Source organism: Pezoporus wallicus, unplaced genomic scaffold, assembly GCF_028554395.1.
Source record: "Pezoporus wallicus isolate ANWC-B61680 ecotype Strahan unplaced genomic scaffold, APGP_CSIRO_Pwel_v1 contig_5709, whole genome shotgun sequence".
Lineage (NCBI taxonomy): Eukaryota > Metazoa > Chordata > Aves > Psittaciformes > Psittacidae > Pezoporus > Pezoporus wallicus.
Window position 1 is genome coordinate 1,312,096 of NW_026635251.1, and position 22,369 is coordinate 1,334,464.

Consider the following 22,369-nt stretch of genomic DNA (forward strand, 5'->3'; position numbering starts at 1 on the left):
GAAACAGATACTTAAAAGGGTTAATTACTCCTAGTCTCCCCCAAGAAGGAAGGTAAGCAGAGTACGTATTACCTACTTTTCTCATATATGGAACACAAAGATAGAAATTATTCATCAAAGGCCAACAGCCATGTCAGGTTTGAATTCCTTGGCTCTTGTTTCATAACACAAAAGCATGTACCCTTCCCCTAGCTGACAAAAAGAGAAGATACAAACCATGACATACACTCAACAGTATTTAGCTATAGCTAACAGGCAAACAAAAAAGCAGACAAGGGATGAAAAGCTCCTTGCTCCTATTGTTACAAGGCTCTGTACACAGACAGTCAGGAAGCTCCTACATGGGAAAGTGCAGTGGCCACTTCTTTTTGCTACTTCCAAGAGGGTTTGAAGGGCAGGCAGCACTTACTGGAAGCTCCGGGTTTCATCAAGTGATTAATATGCCCTGACTGCCTCTGCAAGGTGTCTTATCACAGTCATTTGCAATTTTCCCCTTTCGAAGGGCATGATTTCATAACTGTCAGTCTTAATCTTATGGTCTGTTTTGGGACTGAAGTGCTACTTTTTCTGTATTTCTTAAGTGTGATTCAGAAGTGGCAGTTGGGATATTATCTTCCACAAGAACTGACACACTCCAGACATTTTGAATTGATTCCTATCACATCGCACCTTTCCCAGTCAAAGTTCTGAAAATTGTAAATGCTTTCATACTTTAGACAGACTTACAATCTTTCCCAGCTAAAGGACACTTAGAGAGTCTCAATGCTCAAATCGGTTTAGTTCCATAAACTGTGCCTGACTCGAACTCCTATTCTTTTTTTCCATCTGTTAAAATATATGTATTGATAACTGTCGTAAAGCAGCAGCAATATGTATGTTATACCTGTTCAATGAGTACTTAAAACTAGCAATAATAGTTTATTAAACATTCAGTCTTTGAGAATAAAGGTTCCTTACTTAGATATTTTTATTATTATTATTATTCCCATGTTTTCCCCTAATTAAGTAGCATCTCCTTCTGCAGTCCTAATCATATAAGCCTTTTCTCTGGGTTTCCTTGATATATCCCCAACTACAGTCTTTTGTAGCTGCAGACCATTTCCCAAACATTGTAGGCAGTAGCTTTTAGAGATTTGTGCAGCCTCTTTATCTGCGTCAGTTTACAGGTGCTGATATGTCCTGAATTACAATACACCCTATTATGCCATCGCATGAAGATTTTCACTGTCTGAAGGCAAACTTTCTTTAGAAAAACAGTCATAAGAAAAAAGTGTACCCAGGAATCTGAAAAATTAGGTTAGGTTTTCTAACAAGTCTGTTACTTTCTCATCATCTCTAATTACTCAAGAGCATTTCTTGCTCTTGCAGTAGCAACATAAATACACATCGTCCTTCTTTTGCTACTGCAGACGTGTGGGCTGAACAGGTTATCTGTGCATCATCTCCATCCCACAAAAAAAGGAGAAAAAAAAAAGAAATAGTTTTAAAAATAATGCCCTTGAACTCAGCTGATCCTAGAAGTCAAGCATGAGTTGCTTCTCTGGGCACATCTCAGTCTTTGCAATGCCTCTTATAAGGGCTCCAACCTTTGGCACTATGGCACTTCTTACAGGACTTTGCTTAACGCTCGTTGTGTGGTCAAGGAGATGGAGAGATGTTCTAGACCCAAGGAACTGGAATAGAATCATAGAGTCATAGATTCACAGAATGGTTTGGGTTGGAAAGGACCTTAAGATCATCCAGTTCCAACCCCTCTGCTATGGGCAGGGATGCCTCACACTAGACCCTGTCACCCAAGACTGTCCAACCTGGCCTTGAACTCTGCCAGGGACGGAGCATGTACCCCTGTGTTCAAGCCATTTAAAAAGCAAGGTCCACAGGCTTATGATGTGCACTGGGGCACTACATTCAGCTTTTAAGCTTCAGTTCTTTTTCCAGATATGTGATTAATACCTGTGGGGAGAAACAGTTGGAAACTGGGGTTATGTCAATATGTGCTGATATAGTGTTAAAGAAGTGTGATTTCTTTATTTCAGTGTAAAGAATCACTCCACACAAATATTACAAACAAAAAGCTGTTTTCTTTTCATGTTTTCAATATAGTCCTAAGGAAACAGTTCAGTAAGAATGAAGAAAAAGTAATGATGAGGAGGTTTTTTATTGCTAATACCTTAAAAACAAGATTTTATCTAATTTTTTTTTTTCCCAAAAAGCAAATGAATTAAGAAATGTGAATCACTTTTTTGGGAAGGAAGAAAATGAGGAAAAAAAAACTTTGTTTTTGCAAAATTTGTGAACTTGAATTAATTTTACTGGTTTGCCCGCTGCTCCCTCTAAAATCAGATGGATGCTGGAAAACCTCAGCAGTTTGCCCATCTTTACTATTGAAATAGCTGATAAATGTTTAAGACATTAAGAAAACTGTTTTTAGGCAACAATGTTTACAACATCTACACATGAGAATCTCTGACTTCAAAGAGGCTTCAGTATTACTGAAAAGAAAAAACATTATTGAAAAGAAAAAGATTATAATACAAAAACCCTTGAGCCATTGGTCTAAATTTATGCATGGGGTAAGTATGGATACCCCAGTATTTGTTTCTACACTTTTATACCAGATCCAAATGTAGTCTATTGTCAAAATAAAAGTTTTTATTTATTAAAACTGCCCTTAATTTTGCATTTTCATAGAAGATCCTTTCTAAGGACAACAACTGATGTGATGCCAGCAATAGGAGCCAATGCTCTGGACTGCAGAAGGTTAGATAAAACAAACTGGAACTGAGCAGCATAAATATTTGCAACCTGGTCTTTACACTGGCATTAGAAATTAGACACAGTGAGAAATGTAGCATTCTGCAACTAGAAGACAAAATTTATTGTTAAATATACATTTCAGCTCAAAATCATGTAAAATCAGCAACTGCTGGTGGCATAGGAAAACAGAGGTAGATGAAGTTGAAGGTGAGCCACTCTCCCTGTCTCTGCTAAGAAATCAAATGCTTTTTACTGGTCACCAGTACTAAACCAACATGCATCAGCTCTGACTATGCAGCAGGGTAGGTTACTGCACTGTTTTTCTGGTACCTTGGTACTGAAGTTACTTCATGTTAATCAGCATGCAAATAGGAGACACTGAAGAGCATCAACTTACACTGCTTATATTGTGCTGACAAAAGACACCTTAAAGGTGAAAACTCCTTGTTGCTAGGAGAGCTTGCCTTGTTCTCCAGCAAATCCTGCTTTCCCTCTCTTTTGTAAACAAATGTCACAAAGTGGTATGCTGTGAGCAAGAACTATCCTTACAAGAATTATCCATTTCCAAGGAAAGGAAAGGAAAGGAAAGGAAAGGTACATGTGCTTTACCTTGCTTAGTTAGGAGAAGATTCACAAAGCAGGTATGGCAGCGCAAACACTGAAGTCACTGTCAAGATGGCTGTTTGTGGGATTTGGAAGTACCCAAATGGACCCAAAGAAAAGAAACAAACATTTTCAGGCTCCTTTGAATTCCTTTATTTCATAATATCAACAACGCATTTAAATTTTAGTGATAACGCATTTACATCTTTAAAAATTTAAGCTGATGGAGCTGGAACTGCGGGACACTCACTATGATTCCCTAGACTGATGTTCTCCCCTTTTATAACACCTAACTAAACTGCTATATTTAACAATATAATGACCACGAGTATAAAATGGGTGAATTTAATTCCTCTTCATTTTGGCTAAGATGGCTTTTTTGTTATCCTGTGTCTGTGGCAGTAGCTGTTGTGTATCATTGACAAGAACAGCAGCTAAGTTTGTCTGCATGTCAGTCCAACAGCCAGTTTTCATACAGCTCTAAAGGCCAGGGCTCTTTCAGGTAGTTTTCTCAAATGGAGAACAACAGATGTCAGGTTGGCTTAAGAACTGTCATTTCCGACATTTTCTTTGTGATGATTTTTTTTTCCTGGCTAGTTAAGTACAATTTAGCTTCAACAACAATTAGACTGTTATAAACCATCTTTCTGCAAGCCGCTGCGCCACAAGCATCTCGCACTCAGGTTTCTAAGATTAGCAAGCACTGAAATTCTGCCTTCCCTAAATTGGCTGTTGCAAGTGACTGAGTTTACTAATAAATTACTTCCAGCAGTCTAACTGTGAAGCACTAACACTACAAGTGGTGCCTAACAGCTTGAGTGTTCCTCAGATCCTTTCAGAAAAAGCAGTCTTTTGAACCAGCTGTGGTGTAGCTCATCATCTAACGTGTGTCATTTGACCTCATACTCCTCTTTCCAAGTAAGAGAACAAATTAAATGCTCTCACCCATAACCCATGCGCAGTATTACACAGCTGTGTACAGCAACAAGCTATTTGATCCTAAGGGCTCTGGCATACCTGCAGGTGTGAATGCTCCTCAAGTGATTCTGGCAAGTTTCTCTTTCACATCTTTTCCCCTTTGCCCTGGAGATGTCAAGCAGTTAAAAAGGAATAGAAATTCAGCATTACTTCATTTACAAGAGGAACATAGGGAATTTTTCATCCCACAAATATAATCCCATGCTGGAAGTTGTAAATAAATTATGCCATGTTTAGACATTTTTAAATGATTATAGGAATCTTATAGATGATAAAACCAACTCCAGATTTACACAGAAAGTGTAATAAAGTCTCATACCCCTACAGGCCCGGGGAATATCTGATATACTATGTGAGAAGGTGTTCTGGAGGCAAGCTTTTGTTTACAAACATCCGGAGATGTTTTATAAGGCTTCATCAATTCTACACTTAATGCTTCCACAGTGGCAGTCTGCAATAGATATTAGTTTCCACTAGAATGTCTTTGGTGCAAGGTCACTGTCAGACTGAAAAATTAATCTTAAACCTACTGCCCTAAACTGCCCCTATAACTTACCAGACAGACTGAGCAAACATGTTTGTAGGAGGGAGAAGGGGTGCTAGCACCTGGGTGGCAGAGAGCAGAGGTCTTTCCTGGACAGAGCAATGGGAAACACTGGGCAGCTAATGTGCTGTTAGGGGCAAGAGCCCTGTTAACTGGGAGGTTGTCTTTAATGGTGCAATGCTAAAGATGTCTGTGGGGCTGATGTCTCTTAGAGAGCTTTTGGCTCAGGGCCGAAAGATCCTGAGCCAGGATCCCTGGACAAGTAACTGGATTTGGAGAATTTAGCAAAGCCTGTAGTACTGTTAGGATAGAAATCCTAGATATAAGGACCTGACCAGGGCTCCAGCTTGGAGGATAATCCCTGACTTTCCTAGGATTTTCCTCCTGAGAGTGCCCACACATGTGGCCATGTAGTTAACATGCCACATTTCTCTCTGGAAGAATGCTATGTGTGTAAAATGAAGTGCCTTGAATGATAAAATACAAAGAGTCAGTTTCTGCTTATTTATGCGTGAACCTCGAGTCTAACGACAGCATGGAGAAGCCAGAGCAAATTGCCTGTCTTTAGTTCAGCCCGTGTTTGGTCTGGTGATTTATGTTTTCTTTTTGTTACAGCTAAAAGCAGAACATGGCCCTCAGCCTGCCAAATAACAAACGTCTTAAAGATGACAATGGACAAAACAGTTTGGTTCATGCCAGAGTATGAAAGTTGTCCTGAACTATTTGCCCTTGCAGCTTTTTCTTCCTGGTGTTATTGCACTCCTGTGCTCACACTGTCACTTCCAATAAACTTACCTCCAGCAAACAAGTAAAACATAAGAGATCCACACTCTGTGACACCAGCACTAAAGTGCTCAGGTTCAAAAAGCTTGCACCCACAGTCTGTGTTTCAGTACTTCCCAGCTGCCTGTCTGTTGTTTGGCGATCCCATAGGAAACCTGCTTTACTGCTGCCTTTCCATTTGCCCAGCCTGGGAGAGCTGCTTCTATGCTTTCCCTTACAGTGGGAGCATTTTGCTGGATGGCAGCACCACTGGGAGTTGCCAGAAGAGCAGCCCACCATGCTCTACATGGCAGGAGTACAGAACCAGGGCCAGCTGCCCCAGCAGTACAAAGTCTTCCCATGGGGTTGTCTATCATTCCTCACCCTCATCACACCCCAGCTTCAATTAGCTCTGCTGGAGTGAGCTTTTCCTAATTACATGAATACTATTTACAGCACTGCATGCAAAATAATTGAAGTTCCCGTAATGCTTCTCCAGCTTTGCCCTGGAGCTCAGAAAACCTCATCATGGCAGCTCAATATAGCACACGTCCTGTGCCTGCCTGCTCAGTGTCCTTCTGGCCCCTAGTAAATTTGGTTTTGCACAATGAACACATTCAAGCACACCCACGGAGCTTCACTTCAACAGGGATTTTTAATGCTTTTTAAAACTTAACTGCTATGCAACCACTATCCTAGGTCAAATCCTAGAGCCCCTATTAGCATTAGCTGAGTCAAAAGGTGCAGGAGAGTTTCCCCAGGTAGAACTTGGGATTTTGACATCTGAACTGGGTAAGCCTGTCTTTATCCCACTGAGCACTGGAGTCCTGGTCCTGGCTACAGGGCCCTGAATCTGTGCCGGTCTCCCTGGACAGGCTTCGCTTAGCTCTCAGAAATGAGGATTGGAGCAGGTTTAGCTTTCCTTCTGGATTCATGACACAGCTGAAGTACATGTCTAATTTGGGGAGCTGGGAAAGACTAAAGGCATGAACTTAAAGTATAATTCCCCTCATACTACCATGGCATTACAATAACTGCAGCACAGTAACAAGTACCATATGTAATGGGTAAGCCCCTTCCACGGTACCCTGCACCGCATCTCGTTTTAAGATCATCTTCTGCTAATATTCCCTTACTGAAGACAGTCAACTGAAAGGTCTGCATTAAAAGCAGAAACAGGACGATCTGGAGATATGTTACAGGTAATTGGGGATGATGTCCATGAAAACCATACCTGTTATAGAGCCATGTGTGCAGAAGTGCGAAAGATGCAACAATGGAAAGGTACCCTGCTGTTGTATGACACGGTACAGCAAGCACAACCCCAGCTGTTGTGTGTCCCTAGGTATGGCTGCACTAGCCCCCAGCTGAACAGGAGGACAAGTCACTGATGCACATTGTGATAGAATTTATAGGGAGTAATGCAGGAGGTTGACTGCAGGAGGATGTAGTGCAACAGAAGCAGGAGGTGAAACAGCTTCAACAGCAATGCTAACAAAACTCACATGAACACAAGACACAAATACACCACAAAACCATCAGGCAGGCTGGGTATGTTAATACAGTTTTCTCTAGTTGTCTTCTCTATAGACACCTATGGACATTGCACATGCATAGCAAGTGTAGTAGCTATAGCACTAATCAATCAATCTCTCCTCAGTGTTATTCCAGGCATGATCCTGAGGGACGTTTTAATAGAATAATTTCCTAAATTATACAAGTCTCAAGAGGCACTTTCTATTCCTAGAGGCACATGGTAAGAGAATCAGACTCCTTAAGTCTGTTTCTTCAAGTGCCTCTTTAAAGGCCTCACTGGAAAAAAATTATCTGTCGTTATTTAGTTCTCTCTCTTTCAGTGGTACTATTATATTTGAGGGCATTGTAGTGGATCTTGAATGTAGCTTTTCTCCTGCACTAGCTCTGATTGTGAATTTGCCTAAAAAAAAACGAAACTGCAGATCAGTATTCTTTGAGTGGGAACCATGAAAGAAGGGAATCTGCATTTCCAGCCTCTATAGTCTCCATTTCATGTCATAAGAGATGACAATAAAGTGGCCGTTAATGGCAACACATTGCTAAGAGGTTCACTCACCTTCCTCAGGGGTAATAGACTTTAGTGATTGATTCACTGCGAAGAAAATGGCATTTTTCTTTTCCAGGGTCTTTTCTGCCTCTCATAAGAAAGCCTTGGTTCCACATGGCTCCTACCTCCAGGATAGCAGTTTATCTCACTCTTTAGAAAACTGGAAGTTGAGTGTCCCTTCCTAGCCCAGGAAGGATCTTTGTGTACATGCCTTTGAGACTCAAGGCATAGTACTTGAGGCCATTTTTTACTGAATGTGTTTTAGAAAGGGTGCAATTTTGCAAATGACCTGTAAACATCCTGCCAGGACATGCTTCCAAATTGTGTTGGTTTAAAATTAACAACTGAAAAATACCTCTATTGTCTTTAGTTCTGAAAGGAGACTATTCAGGTTTGAGCATGCCATACATTAAGTCAAATATGATGATCTAGTAACTGCATCTTGGTTCAGCATAAATTGTATTTTATACACATGCACCCAAAGGAGTCCACGGGGTCTGAAAAATTAAGATTATGTTCAAAAAAGCATACGGTATTTGGGCAGTGTATAGAGAGCATGTATACAAGCTTTATAAAATATCAGCTTTTGCAAACCGTGGAAGAAAGAACCTCATACAGCTTCTTTGCTGATGATTTATGAGGATATATATTCACCTTACTATAAACATAATCTACATATTGGATTAAATATATATGTATAGACAACTGCCAAGCATGGGAACTTTCATAGTCCAAGTTGCTGTAATAGGAAGAACAAGCTGCCGATGGTTTGCTCAAAGAAGACATTAAAACAAGCAAACACATGCAGTCCATGAAAATAGGATAAATAGACCATAAAATAAGAGTATGCATCAATTTCTAGTGTAGCTAGATTATACAAAACATTCTACTTCATTTGTATGACAGCAGATTTTAATACAGAACTCTGATTTCCTGTTTTGGAAAAGGAGGAATACCTTTTTTTCATTGTGTTTCCATCTTCCTCACGTCCTTCAGATCTAAGAAAACCAGACTATTTGTTTGTGTTTTGAAACGTAATCAAAATAACATTCTGGAAATCTCTTCCTGAGACTAAATAGTGCTGTACCAAGTCCTCCCAATTTACAAATAGAACATGTATTTGACTTATTCTTTTCTCCGTCTGCAAATTTGAACTGTTTAATTACATACTTCCCAGATACAATGTGCTCAGAAACATGCACCTTAGGGGAAATGGAGGTATAAGTAAGGACAGAAGTTTCCTCCAGAATAAAAACTTGGTTCATGAACAGGAAGACAAACAACTCCATTTAGTTCCTGGAGTTCTTGCATCTCCAATAATGTATCCTGAGAGACACAAAACAATACTTTGTAGCAAATTGAACAGACAAGTTTTACAAGAAACTGTTGGAAGACAAATACAATTTTGAGAGCTATGCTTGCTGTATAATTCCTTAGCAGATCAGTACTTCTATCGACCATGGCTTGGGGCAGAGTTTGGACAGATACAGTAAAGGATTCAGCCTTCCTCCATGGCTGATCTAAGTAAGGCACTCACATTCACCATGATGGACCAGAAACCTCTCCCAGCCTGAGCTGGAAGATGCGCCAACCTTACCTAAAGCCAAGCTCTCAAACACAGCTTTAACCTACAGACTGCAGCCAAACCACACACCCATGCAGTGCAAGAAGCCTTTTGCTTGAAAGATGCATTTGCTTGAGCATACACAAGTCCCACATGAATGTGACACATTTTAGCAGACGAAGGGGAAAGCAGGGCCAGGCTTTGCTCACAAATAAGCCAAATCCTCTTGATTGCATTTTGTTTCTAGAATTGCCTAGAAGCTCTGGGCTCGGTCAGGTTTTGGAGCAGCATGGTAGAAGGCCAATACTGTAGCCATCAGAAGGTGGTTGTTCAGTACCGTGCTCTGTCATTCTTCAAGCCAATTATAGCAGCCAGCTCTTGGGATACATGACAGTTACATGACATGTGGTAACGGCTGGTGTTTTGCTGTGGTTTTGCTTCTTTTCTTTAAGATCACTTCTTACCTTTTATTGAACTATGTGTTAGTTGTCTACAGTGATCAACCCTGTGGAGCAGCCTGAGGAACCAGGACCTGCCTCACAGATTGCCTCTAGGTAGGCCCTTGACTTGCAGGAGAGAAGTGAACATTTCCTCCAACTACAGGATTGTCACAGCTGTGGGAAACAAGTATTCCTGTCCTTGTCCTAAAGGTTTTGGAAATCTTTGTAAGTTTACAAAATCCCTTTTTCTTCACTCCTACTAATCCCTATAGCCTAATCCATGGTGTTAGTACCAAAGAAAGCTGGTACCTGGAACATCTGAGATGTTAAACCAGTACTGCAAGATACTTTCAAGTAAGTGCTGTAGTTAGGAAGGTATTACAGCTCCCTGCAGAGGTAGGCTCATCTAATGCTAGATGGAGACAAAGAAAGTGTTGAAGTAGCATGGTTCCTAATTTCCCTTCCCACGTTAATTGGATTAGCAGTTATTTATCCACAACACAAAGGAGAAAAAAGGAACCTCAAAAGTACATAAAGATATCCATACTGGTACAGCAGGAATCCAGAAGTCCCAATTCACACTTGGTTTGTGCTTGGTGGCCTCTGAAAGCCTCCAGACATACTCATTTGGGCACTTAGGGACTAAAAGCAAGTGTCCAGGCCAGCCTTCCAGTAACTTTTACTCCACCCTGCAACCTCTTTCAGCTGCAAGGGTGGGAGGATTGGAATAGTTTTGTTCTTGGAATTGCTGGTTCCAGAAATCAGTTTTGGCTTTGATAATTTAGCACAAGTTGTCATAATGATTCATTGAACTGAGACATGTAACAGTGCAAGCTTGATGTCAGTGATTTATGTGGTCAATAAGAACCAGAACCAAAAGAGTATTAATCAGGCAGAGTTGGTAAATACATAGAAAATGTGTAAAGCAGGTAAATGGCCGTTGAAATGTTTACAATCTGAAAGGAAGCAGGTTGGGTTTGGGGGCTGGAATACTTATTTTGGTTGGAAAAGGCTGATCTGGTGCAAGTGAAACACTTCCACTGGAGGTGAAAAACTGAAGCAAAACAAAACAGACTTGGGGAGGACAGGGGAGCTAAGATATACTGGTTGACACGGCATTCATATAATATCAGCCTGGCAACAATTTGATTTTTAGACTCCTGTACATGAAATGTGAATAATTTAATGAATATTAATTTTGTTTTCAATTTTTGTCTCTAGTTAAAATGACTGTTCTCCATCATTTCATACTTACTAAAAGAAGGAATATATCAATAGATTCTACTTCAGTCTTCGTACATTGAGCGTATTTGTGTGCATGCTTGTGTGTGTCTGAATGCTCTGAAGAGCCTACAGGTTTTCACAGTAAACAGTGAGACCTCAGCCTCTTTTCCTCACTTTCCCACAGAAGTATTAGTCTCTGAAGCAGGATGAAGTGGCCAGAGCTGTACCAAACAGCCAGATTTCCATTTGAAGCCACTGGGGACTGTACATAGGCAGCATCTCTAAAAATCCTGTCCATCAAGCCTGGATTTATTTTTGTCAAAGCAGTGGTGATGACGTGAAGACAAAACATTCCCCACATTAATGAAAAGCTGAGAACTTAAAAACAATTTTTCCATTCCATTCATGCACAAAGAAGTTTCCAGACTGATTTGCCTGAATGCATGTTGACAGGCTTCAAAGGGAAAAGCGTTGTATTATTTTACTCCTCAATAAAACAAAATTGCCTTCAAACTAAAAATCCCACGATTTCTGGCTTACAGCAATCTTGGTAACACTCTAGAGGCTTACAAAATGCTGCACAGTGGAATACGGAAAGCGGGGTAGAAACCACTGTTTTCAGGTACAAGTGGCTCAGTGCAGAAATAGCCTGGGATCCACTTTGTAGTTCAAGCTGCAGCAGCAGCGGACATGGAATGCTCCTGCAGTTCAAGCCCTAATTCTGCAAGGTTACTCATGAGCTGCCTCTGCCTCCACATGTATGCAGGGTGCTGGAAGGCTGTCGCTGGAAGAGTATGGTCACTGAAAGAGTATGATCACTGCCAGATCAAAGTCTGACAGGGTGTTACTCTTTGTAAGCCATTTTCTTGACTTCTTGATTTAGAGCACAAGGAGACCGGCTACATCTCAGAACTTCCAGGTTTATCAGACACATCTGAAAGAGTCAAGCTACTTTAATCTGCCAGACATTTCTATGCCCCAGTCGTACAGCACAAACAACAAAGTGGCTTCAGATCCCATTCGCTGTTGCCTTTTATTTATGTAATGAGGATATCCTCCCTGCTGCACCATCCATCTTCTTCCTCCAAGGCTTTCTTGTGAGGTAATGGCAAAATTTTCTGTTTTTTTTTAATGTGTAACAGCTATACCAATATGTTGTTATTATTATCTTGATAATGAACAGCCTATATTATTCTGTTAGTATAACGCTGTTCTCCAAAACATCCGCTTCCCTATACATTCACACACACAAAATTTTATGGTGAGATCTCCACCAGCTAAAAAGCATTACAGCCAGTATTGATGAAGACATTTGGACTAAAAGCCTAAAGATGTCAACAAGATGGAAGACATATGGTATAGAAATGATCTCTCGGCTATTCATCCGCAATTTTATCATCAGGCTTAAAATAATACCAACCCTTTTAAGAAATGGTTCAAGCAGCAGTAAGTAATGCCTGTGAGACTGAGGAGAGGTGGGTTGCATGACTCCTTTTTTATTTATTTGGGGGAAGAAGAGTAAGCAAACAAAGGGAATAACAGTGGAATGTGCTTTGAATTATTGTAGAAAGGTAATAAAAGGGAAGCCTATTTGTTTTAATAGTTACATTACATGGCTACAGTACAAAACTGGGTACGAGATCTTGCCAGTCACGCGTATGTTCGTGTTCATAAAAATGTTTACATTCTATTGAAAATAATCATAGAGAGAGACTCTGAGAGTAAACTCTCCACCTACATTGCTGACTAAACATCCCGAAAGAGACTGTGCAGTTAGACAGGTATAAGGTAATCAAAGAGCATAAGACTGGGCATATAAGACAGATAAGGGGCATCCGTTTCTCATATGAAAACATGTTGGAATTGTCCCTGGCAACAGAACAAGCCCTCTAACAAGAACATTTTTAATAGGTAAGTGGAGAGACGAGACTTTAAGTATTTTCATATTTTCATAATTGCCTTTGTTAGTGGACTTGTTTCTGGTCTCTGGCTTCAGCCATGTGCCAGGGATGAGGAAGATCTGCCCTCACTCAGAAGTTTTGCTTTCACCCTTTGGTTTTGCAACAGAGCTTTCACGTCCAAGCAGGGATGCCTGCTATTAGATGTGCCTGCAGCACCTCATTACTGCTCTGTGCTGGGTCATTGAAGGCTCCTCTGGACAGCAGAGAATGACAGGACGCTGCCATTGACTGTTAAAACAATTGGGGAAGATGTTAAAGGAACAAAGTGAAAATATTCATTAGTTTTTAGCAGCACATGTATCTTCTTAATTAGCTTTGTCGCTGGATCCAATTAACAAGGTTTTAATGACAGTTAGTAAGTGATATGTTAATTAATTTAGGAAATGATTAATTTTCTCTGACCTTTTAAATTCCCTTCTAATAAAATAAATTCTGGCATGAGTTTTTCAATTAGGCATGGTGTCCTTATTTCACATGGTGTAATTCTGCAGCTTGAGCACCAGGATGGGATGAGTACATTTGAGCACAAAATTAGTGTGATTAAATCAAAACAATTTTATGACTTCTGAGGTCATAAAAATTGTGTTTGCTCAGTTTTGCTTACAGATATATCGGTAACTTCAGCATACTTACAGTTCTTCACTACCAACCTAAAATATGCTCAAGTACCACTTGATTAGTGTTATTTCTTAGTCACTCTCACTATCTGGCCATATACACAACACCAGCACTACATGAATCCGCAATACCTGACTGGACCAGCTTCCTGTCCAAATCAATCAACCTGCTCACATTAGTACCAGGGTAGAGCTTAGTAAAACATATTCATTATAATTCTGCATTTTATCAGTATTTATGCAGTAGCATTTGAGAAGGTCAAGCTGGCACTCTGCTGGTAACTTTAAAAACACAGAACTGTCTATCTGTGTTTGAGTCTCCAGACTAAAAGTTTGCATGATACAGTCTGCCCTGTGAGATGTAGGAATTCACATGGTATCTTGCTTCAAGAATATAGATTTTTTTTCCCAACAAATTACATGAAGAAGAAAATAAAGGTACAGTATTAGTTACAGTGTTAAGATGCGAATACCAGCAACACATTCTGAGGCTGCTCTGATAACCCAGAACATTTATGTTTGTAGAAGATGCTTTCCCTTTCACATGCTCTGGGCTCTTCATCAGCCTTTAATGAAAATATGAAATCTTAGCCATAAGTCTCGGCTCTAGAAATCTACAGTGCTTCCCAGATGGCTCTTGAGGTAAAATCAATCATCTTTCAAGCCTTGAAAGACTCTTCATTGTTAACAAACCTTTGATGATTCGTTTAACTGGGATGTAAAATCTGCTTCCAGTTTTCAGTGGGTACTTCAAGTGTTAGCAAGATGTAGCCACCTACTGACACTTCTTAACTACCTGTGGTTTTAATTCTGGACAGATGAATGCATCCTGACTGCACAAAGCTATGCAGAGTCTGCTTTATAAGAGGACTCTGCTCTCCAGAGACCTCACCTGGAGCATCGTGTGCAGTTCTGGTGTCCTCTACATAAAAAGGACATGGAACTGTTGGAACAAGTCCAGAGAAGGGCCACGAGGATGATCAGGGGACTGGAGCACCTCCCGTGTGAAGACAGGCTGAGGAAGTTGGGGCTGTTCAGCCTGGAGAAGAGAAGGCTGCATGGAGACCTCATAGCAGCCTTCCAGTATCTGAAGGGGGCCTACAGGGATGCTGGGGAGGGACTGTTCATTAGGGACTGTAGTGACAGGACAAGGGGTAATGGGTTAAAACTTAAACAGGGGAAGTTTAGATTGGATATAAGGAGGAAATTCTTTACTGTTAGGATGGTGAGGCACTGGAATGGGTTGCCCAGGGAGGTTGTGAATGCTCCATCCCTGGCAGTGTTCAAGTCCAGGTTGGACGAAGCCTTGGGTGAGATGGTTTAGTGTGAGGTGTCCCTGCCCATGGCGGGGGGGGTTGGAACTTGATGATCTTAAGGTCCTTTCCAACCCTAACTATTCTATGATTCTGTGATTCTATATGCTAACCCTAACACGGAAATGGGAGAGATCCTTTCAGCCCAGTCTATGTTATATGGCTGGAAGGCTCACTTAGATTTTGGTTCCCTGCAGTAACAACAATGCAACAGTTAACTGCACAGGGGAGGGGGAGAGGCAGATGGAAGGGGAATATCCCATCACCATGGAAGCATGCACTCTGGACCATAAGTATTCCTCATGCCCACAGGACTTTTAGCTCTATTGTAGAACAAGTCATGTGCGCAGCTCAGTTATAGGTGGAATGTTTAAGGGACCTTTCTCTAGTCACTTGGAGCAATGTAGATGAGGAGCAGCTTCACTGCACTTGAAATGTAAAACCTGCAGTATAAATCCAGGAAAATGCTAGCAATATAATGGTGCCCTATCAAGGAAGATAAACACAGTAATAATGCTGCAAAACAATGATTTTCTGAGCTATTATAACTGAATATATTTGCGCCTTGTTAGTAACAAATTCTGCCTAATGTTTCAAGAAAAAGTATTCTTTTTTAATATTTGGTTATGCTTCATATTAGTAGCAAGAGTCTGTAATATCTCCACAGGGAGCAGTGAACAAGAAAGCCTTTTTTTTGTTTCTGAAAAGGGCACTGCAAAACTCCTGTTCAAAAACACACCAAGGTTTTATGTTTGTTAATAAACCTCCTACTCTGCTCCAGAGCACTTGGATTAAATTATATTTTTGTTAAAGTAAAAGTGAATTACTGGTTTTCATTGGGGATCTTTGGGTCTTTCTTTCCATAATACCCAAAGCAAGTGACAATGACAACTGAGTTTAAAATGCAGAGGCAGTAACATGTTTCTCACCTCACCTTTGGTTTTTGCTCAGAGGTGTGAGAGGTGTTTGCACAGACCTCCAGAGCCCCCTGCTTTGCCCAGACTCATCTCAGCCCACCTGCCTAGCTGCAGCTGCAATTAGCTGATGATCAGGTAAGTATAACCCACTTTGGTTTAGCTGTTGCTTGGCTTTGCATGAGTGTGCAGTGCAACACGTACACATTTCTGTAACTAACGGACAGTGACAAGAGGTTATTCTGTGCAGAGCAAACTGTCTGTGACTGTAGCATAAAAAGGCAGCCTGGAGGAGCACAGGTACAGGACACAAAGCACCCAGCTCATAAAACACACCATATAGAGATCATTCAGGTGCACATCAGCCTTGTGAACAGATGAAGAAAGAGCGGAGTGTACAACACATACAGAAATGATGCCAAGCAGATCCAAAGGGGAGAAGGAAGAACCCCCAGTGACATACTCCTCTCCACGCAGGACTGGGAATTCTGCTGCTCCCTGCAGCTGCCCCTGCTTCTGAAATCAGCCCTCTTGGGACAAAGTGGGCAGCGGGAAGGGGAGGCAGAGAAAGGGGGTGACGACAGCAGGAAGTTGGTGTACGCGTAACGCAATGCATTCCCCTGCCTGCATTTGCTAAACCTATCTGGTTTAATGCAATTAAAGTTTTATAATGGTGTCACAATAAAATTCTGTATATTGATAATTATATCTATAACAGTTTTCCATGTGATCTACTCTTTTCCAACCAAGCAGCAATTTCTGGAAATTATACTGTCATATGGCAAATTAAAGGAGATCTGCAGAGGAAGGGCCCATGTACTCATAACATGCCTGATTCAATATTTTTAATAACCAGAAGCCATAAAAAAAAATTTAATTTTTTATGGCTTCTGTCCTGAAAAATCCAGACAGTTTTTGTTCTAAATTAAATTGGACCCAGGGAAAGGAAGAAAATCTCCCTTAAAGATTATACAAATATGGAATAACATCAGAAATGACCTGCTAAATGCTTTATGAAGTCTAATTTCATGATACATCTGCTACTTAACTGAAGACTGAATTGCATTACGAAGCGATGACAGCTCAATCTGATAAATTTCCTGGTGTCGTTCCTCACAAAGGGCTTCATCCTTGTTAGAGTATGTAAGGGCCTTTAAAACAAAAGGGAATCCACAAAGGTTGACACCATGACAATCTCTATTCCGTACATAAAGTAAAAAGGGAGACTCTGGAGATTAACAGTGGTGAGTGCAAAAGAGGAGTGAATTTTTTACTTTTTTTAAGGTGTCAGCATCAGAAGCTCAGAAATGCTAGTTGAGAAAAGCTCCCATCCCTTCCAGTCACATCTGTTTTCTCCCAGATGAGACATAAAATCCAGGGGAGAGTGGGAAAGGACCACAGGAAATCTTCTTGCTTTGGCATTGTCGTGGTTTAAACCCAGTCAGGTAACTTGTTCACTCACTCCCAGTGAGTGGTGCCGAGCTGACAATAATCGAGGTCCGTGTCCCCCCCCCACCGGGGTTCTCCCCCACTCCAGGGGGAACGGGGAGGAGGATCGAAAAAAAAAGTGCAACTCCCACGGGTTGAGACAAGAGCAGTCCAGCAACCAATGTACACAAATCACCACCGCTACCATCAACTACAACAATGATAAGGGAAAATAACAAGGGAAGAGAATACGATACCACCGGCCAAGAAAATGAGTTCCACCCGGAAGCCCCTGTCCTTCCGGGTAACTCCCAGTCACCCCCCACCCCGGCCATGACGTGCTGTGGTATGGAATACCTCCCTGGCTACCCCGGGTCAGGCGCCCCGTCTCTGCTTCCTCCCGGCTTCCCCTCCTCCCTGGCCGAGCATGAGCCTCACAAAGTCCTTGGTCAGGGTAAACATCACTTAGCAACAACTGAAAGCATCGACTTCACCAACGCTGTTCTCAGGCTAGAAGTCAAAACACAGCACTGCACCAGCTAGCACAGAGAAAAAAAAGAAAACATGACTGCTACTGCTGAACCCAGGACAGGCATGAAGGGTGGAGAAGGACTTTCAAGTAGCATGCGGAGAGCACCACTTGCAGGCCATGGAAATGGGATGCAGAGCCAGCCATTATGCCTACAAGACTCCTGGACTGAAGCAATTTCATGTTTTGACTTTCATGGCCAGTTTGGTAGTAAATGGAACAGGCGAATTTGAAGAACCTGCTGTGAAAGAATAGCTCGAGGCACACCTTTGCTGCGAAATTCATTTTGTTTCTCACACACATACTCAGACACACACTTACAGTTACTTCTGTAATACAGAAGTGAAATAGTACCAGTTTTATTCAGTTAGGTGTGTATTTGCATCTATTTGGAGGTTTGCACATCCTTGATATGTCAGTGTGAGGTTACCCTGAAAGCACTTCCTAACTTCCAACAAGACAACAGAATGCACAAAACTGTGTTTGATCATGCAGCAGGGAGTCTCTGATGTGCATTGATGCCATCAAAACTATAAAGGCTTTCTTCTCATTGTATTTGAGCCCACTGACTTTGTCTAAGTTATAGGAACAAATTCTGTAGGACAAAAGATAGGGGATGGCTTCCATAGTCAAGATTGGGAAGTAGTATTGTATAATTCCAATCATCAGCTCAACAAGTTTCATATGAATCAAAGCAAAGTCAGATGTTTGGCCACACCTGCAGCTGCTGGAAGGCTGTTCTGGTGCCTACCTTCTCACTATCCCAGAGGAAATCTGTTCAGATGAATGCAACCATTTGTTCTGCTCATGCTTTCAAGCCAGCTGTGTGTGGACTGCAGTCCAGCAGCCATGTAACTACATTAGCACCAACTGTGCCTGCAAAGGAGGAGATGAGGAGGTGTGCACTCAAGCTCAGGGCTATGCTATCACCAACAGCTACCATCCTTCACAGGAAGAATAAGTTAGAGAAATGTGGAGGGTGTGCAGGGTTGAAAGTGCAAGTTCCTCCATTGGTTCTTCTAGACAAACTCTTCTAGACTTAGATGAAACTAAGTCGAAGTGTGCTGCAAGTCATTTTTTTTTTCATAAATATGGTTGTTATGAACACTACAAAGGTCTCCACAGTGCATTGAGGTATTGAGATTCTTTCTAGATGAAATGTATTTGGTGGTTATATATTTAACAGGGAATGGTGCTTGGCCTTCACCAGTTTTAATGCATAGCTAGGTTGCTACCTATGTATAGTCAAGGATTTTAAGCATTTCTACACTTACAGTTATTCCATCAGTTTAAATAATAAATCTTGTCTAAATTGGTAAAAATGAATCAACATGACAGAATACAAGAACCATACGAGATATTGGTTTCTTAGTAAAATATTTCTTAAAGTCGTTAAATATGCAATTACGTGAAGCCTTACACTTTAATATATATAAAAAATGCAGTGGAATGAATATAAAAATCTCAGCATAAACACAGTAGAATAAATTTAATGATAAACATACATTGTGTTGAGAACACAATTGTCTACTTTTTGTACTCATTGGTTATATCTATTAAAACAATAATTATACTATTTTCTGAAAACAAAGCTTCTTTCATTTAGAAATGCATTACAGGCCAAGTATTTTAAGTTTTCACATGATCACATGGAATGCTTTTATTGTTTTTCAAGATTAACAAAAGCTTCAATAATGAAACACCTGCGCAGAGAAAAGAGGAGAAATTAATTCCTGCTTCAGTTAACACTTAGCTTTAAGAAGAAAAGAAGTCTACCTCTGCTAAAAGTATTTCCACTGGCAGAGAAGCTCAAGAAGGTCATTTCAATGGTCAATAGCAGTCAGTTTTCAGAAACACATCTTATTTTTAATTTCTAGTTTTTAATGTCTAGTTTAAGTTTATGATCACTGGGACATTTCACATGGGCAGCTGCCTGTCATCAGTTTGCCCAGGGGCACATTAACTGCAGCGTGGATGCTGAGGGACCAAACCTGGCTCTGCAGGAAGGCAGCCTGAGCCAGACCGCCTGCTCAGACCACTGTTTCAAGGACTCATCTCATTTCTCAATGCGTTTGGGGAATCCTGCTGTCCTGTTATCTTTGTACAGGTTTTCCTATTCCTTAACCATTCCTGCAGCTCATCTTTCAATCTTCCCAATTTTTCTCTTTAATTCAAGTCTAACTTGATATTCCTCTTTTTTTTTAATACAAATACAGGTCAATATTAGCTCTTGTGGCTACTTGCCAGGTTGCAGTTGGATTTCATGGTCACTTGTCTTCTAATAAAGCTGCAGCACTTCCAGGTTTCCTATTTCCTGGGGTGCTGTGCAATGACCTGCAAAAATGCCACACCTGTTCTCCATATCTGTTTGTGTACCTATAACAAAAACACAAAAAATTGTATCCAAGTCTCTGAGCAACCCAGTTACTATCCGCTTTTTTCTGACATCTTTAAACTTGGTCAGTCACCAGTTGTCCAAAGACCTTGAAAGTGATACAAGATGCCTTGAATGTGATAGGAGAGCACATTCTGATTGAAATTCCTCCTAATTGCTCCAAGAACAAAAAATATTTGTGCATCATCACAGAGAACATGATTTCCATTTGCTGAACTTCTCCCCCAAAAGAGAACAGAAATATATAATAACAAATTCTCTTTTCCAGACTGAACTTAAGTATTCCATCAATTGTAACTAAAAGCGGTCCAGTACCACTGTCAGACAATTCAGAGAACTAGATCTCCTTCTGGTCTTTCCAGGTTTGTTCCCTTTGCCTTTTCACCTGTCCTGGGTTCAGCAGTAGCAGTCATTTTTCCCCTTCTTGATAGCTGGTGCAGTGCAGTGTTTTGACTTTCGGCCTGGGAACAGAGCTGATAGCGATGTTTTGGTTTGGCCAAGGACTTTGTGAGCCTCATGCTCTGGCAGGGAGGAGGGGAAGCCAGGAGGAAGCAGAGACAGGACACCTGACCCAAACTGACCAAAGAGGTATTCCATACCACAGCACGTCATGCCCAGGATGTAACTGGGAGTTAGCCGGAAGGGCTGGGAGACTGCAGGACTGGAGGAGGTATCGGTCGGAGCTTGGTCGGGCTTGGGGGGCGAGTTATCAGTCAGCTGGTGATGAGGTGATGTATTCTCTTCCCTTGTTATTTCCTTTATCATTATTATTATTGGTGGTAGCAGCAGTGATTTGTGTTATACCTTAGTTACTAAACTGTTCTTATCTCAACCCGTGGGAGTTGCATTCTTTTGATTCTCCTCTCCGTCCCTCCGGGAGTAGGGGGAGGGAAAGAAAGGGGGGGGGGGGGGGGGTGAGTGAACGAGTTGCCTGCCTGGTTTTAAACCACGACATCACCTTTCCAGAAATGTTCCCTAATTTTTCTGATTCTTTCTTGATTCTTACTTTATGACCTCCCACAATGCTTCCAGGGAACTCCTTTATATTTGGATCACTGAACTGGCAGTTTGGCTTCTTGTAAAATGCACTTGAATGGCTCCTAACTACTATTTACATTGTTCTGTTCAAACCTTCTCTCCACCAGAATTTGCTTATAATTAGTTCTGGGTTTTGAGTTTTTGGAAACTGCTCCCAAACCACCAAGTACAGCTGTTCTTTGGTATGCTCAGTACAAAGATCATATGAATATAATACACATATGTAGTAGACACCAGGTAATTATGCATCTTGTTTTTCTTCAAAACTTTGGTCTGAGTGTTCAAGATAATTTGCTACAGAAAAGCAGACTGGAGCTTTAGGGTCCACGAGTGAATCTTTTCCTTGCTGGGGCTGAAGTTAAACAGCAACATTTCTTAGCTAGGAAACACTCTAAAAGTAGTGAGAGCAATGCTGATCTCTAGTGGTAAAGAATGAAACAGTCATAGAGTGATGAAGGGGAAGCCAAAGGTGCTTTGTAAATTAAAAAAGTGGAGGGAATGTAAGAGCACTAAAAGGAGAAAGAAACAGCAAACAGTGTGAATAACTCTGTTTCTGGGGTAACTGGCCAAGCAGGACAACATCTCAGAGGAACAGAATTAAACTAAACTGAATCTTTGATTTCAACTTATTTAAAGCTATCAGGTTTACTTAAAAATAAATTGAAATGAGTAACGGCTAAATCACGTGAGAAATTTATGCAAACATTTAAGAGGCATATTTTCTTGAAACTGTTTCTCACTGAAGCATGAGTGAAAACTACAGTTATTAGATGTGAGATGTAATAATGAATATAGATTTTTGTGTGTTTATATAAAATGTAAATATCTTCAAAATACACTGCTCTTCGGAGTTTCCATGCTTGTTTACATCTACTTTCATCAGACTTGTGGCAACAGAAAAAACAGAGAAGGTTGAATCATTTGCTTATAAAATACCATACCAGTCTACGAAAGAAGCCGTCATTTCAGCAATTATTTCGGTTCCTGCTCCAATTACTTGAGATCTTTCTTATCGCTAATCATTTTAAGAGGACTTCCGGAAGTGGTTTGGTTTTTTAATTCGCTGCCTGGGCCCATTCTCTATCAGGCAGCACCACCTGGTGGACATTTTTCCTCCTTCAATATTGGATTGCTTTTCTGAAGTGATTTGACTACTAGGCGAAGTCAGAGCAGAATTTGCTGAAGTCTGTGTGAAATCAAGGGGTTTCATGGGTTCTAA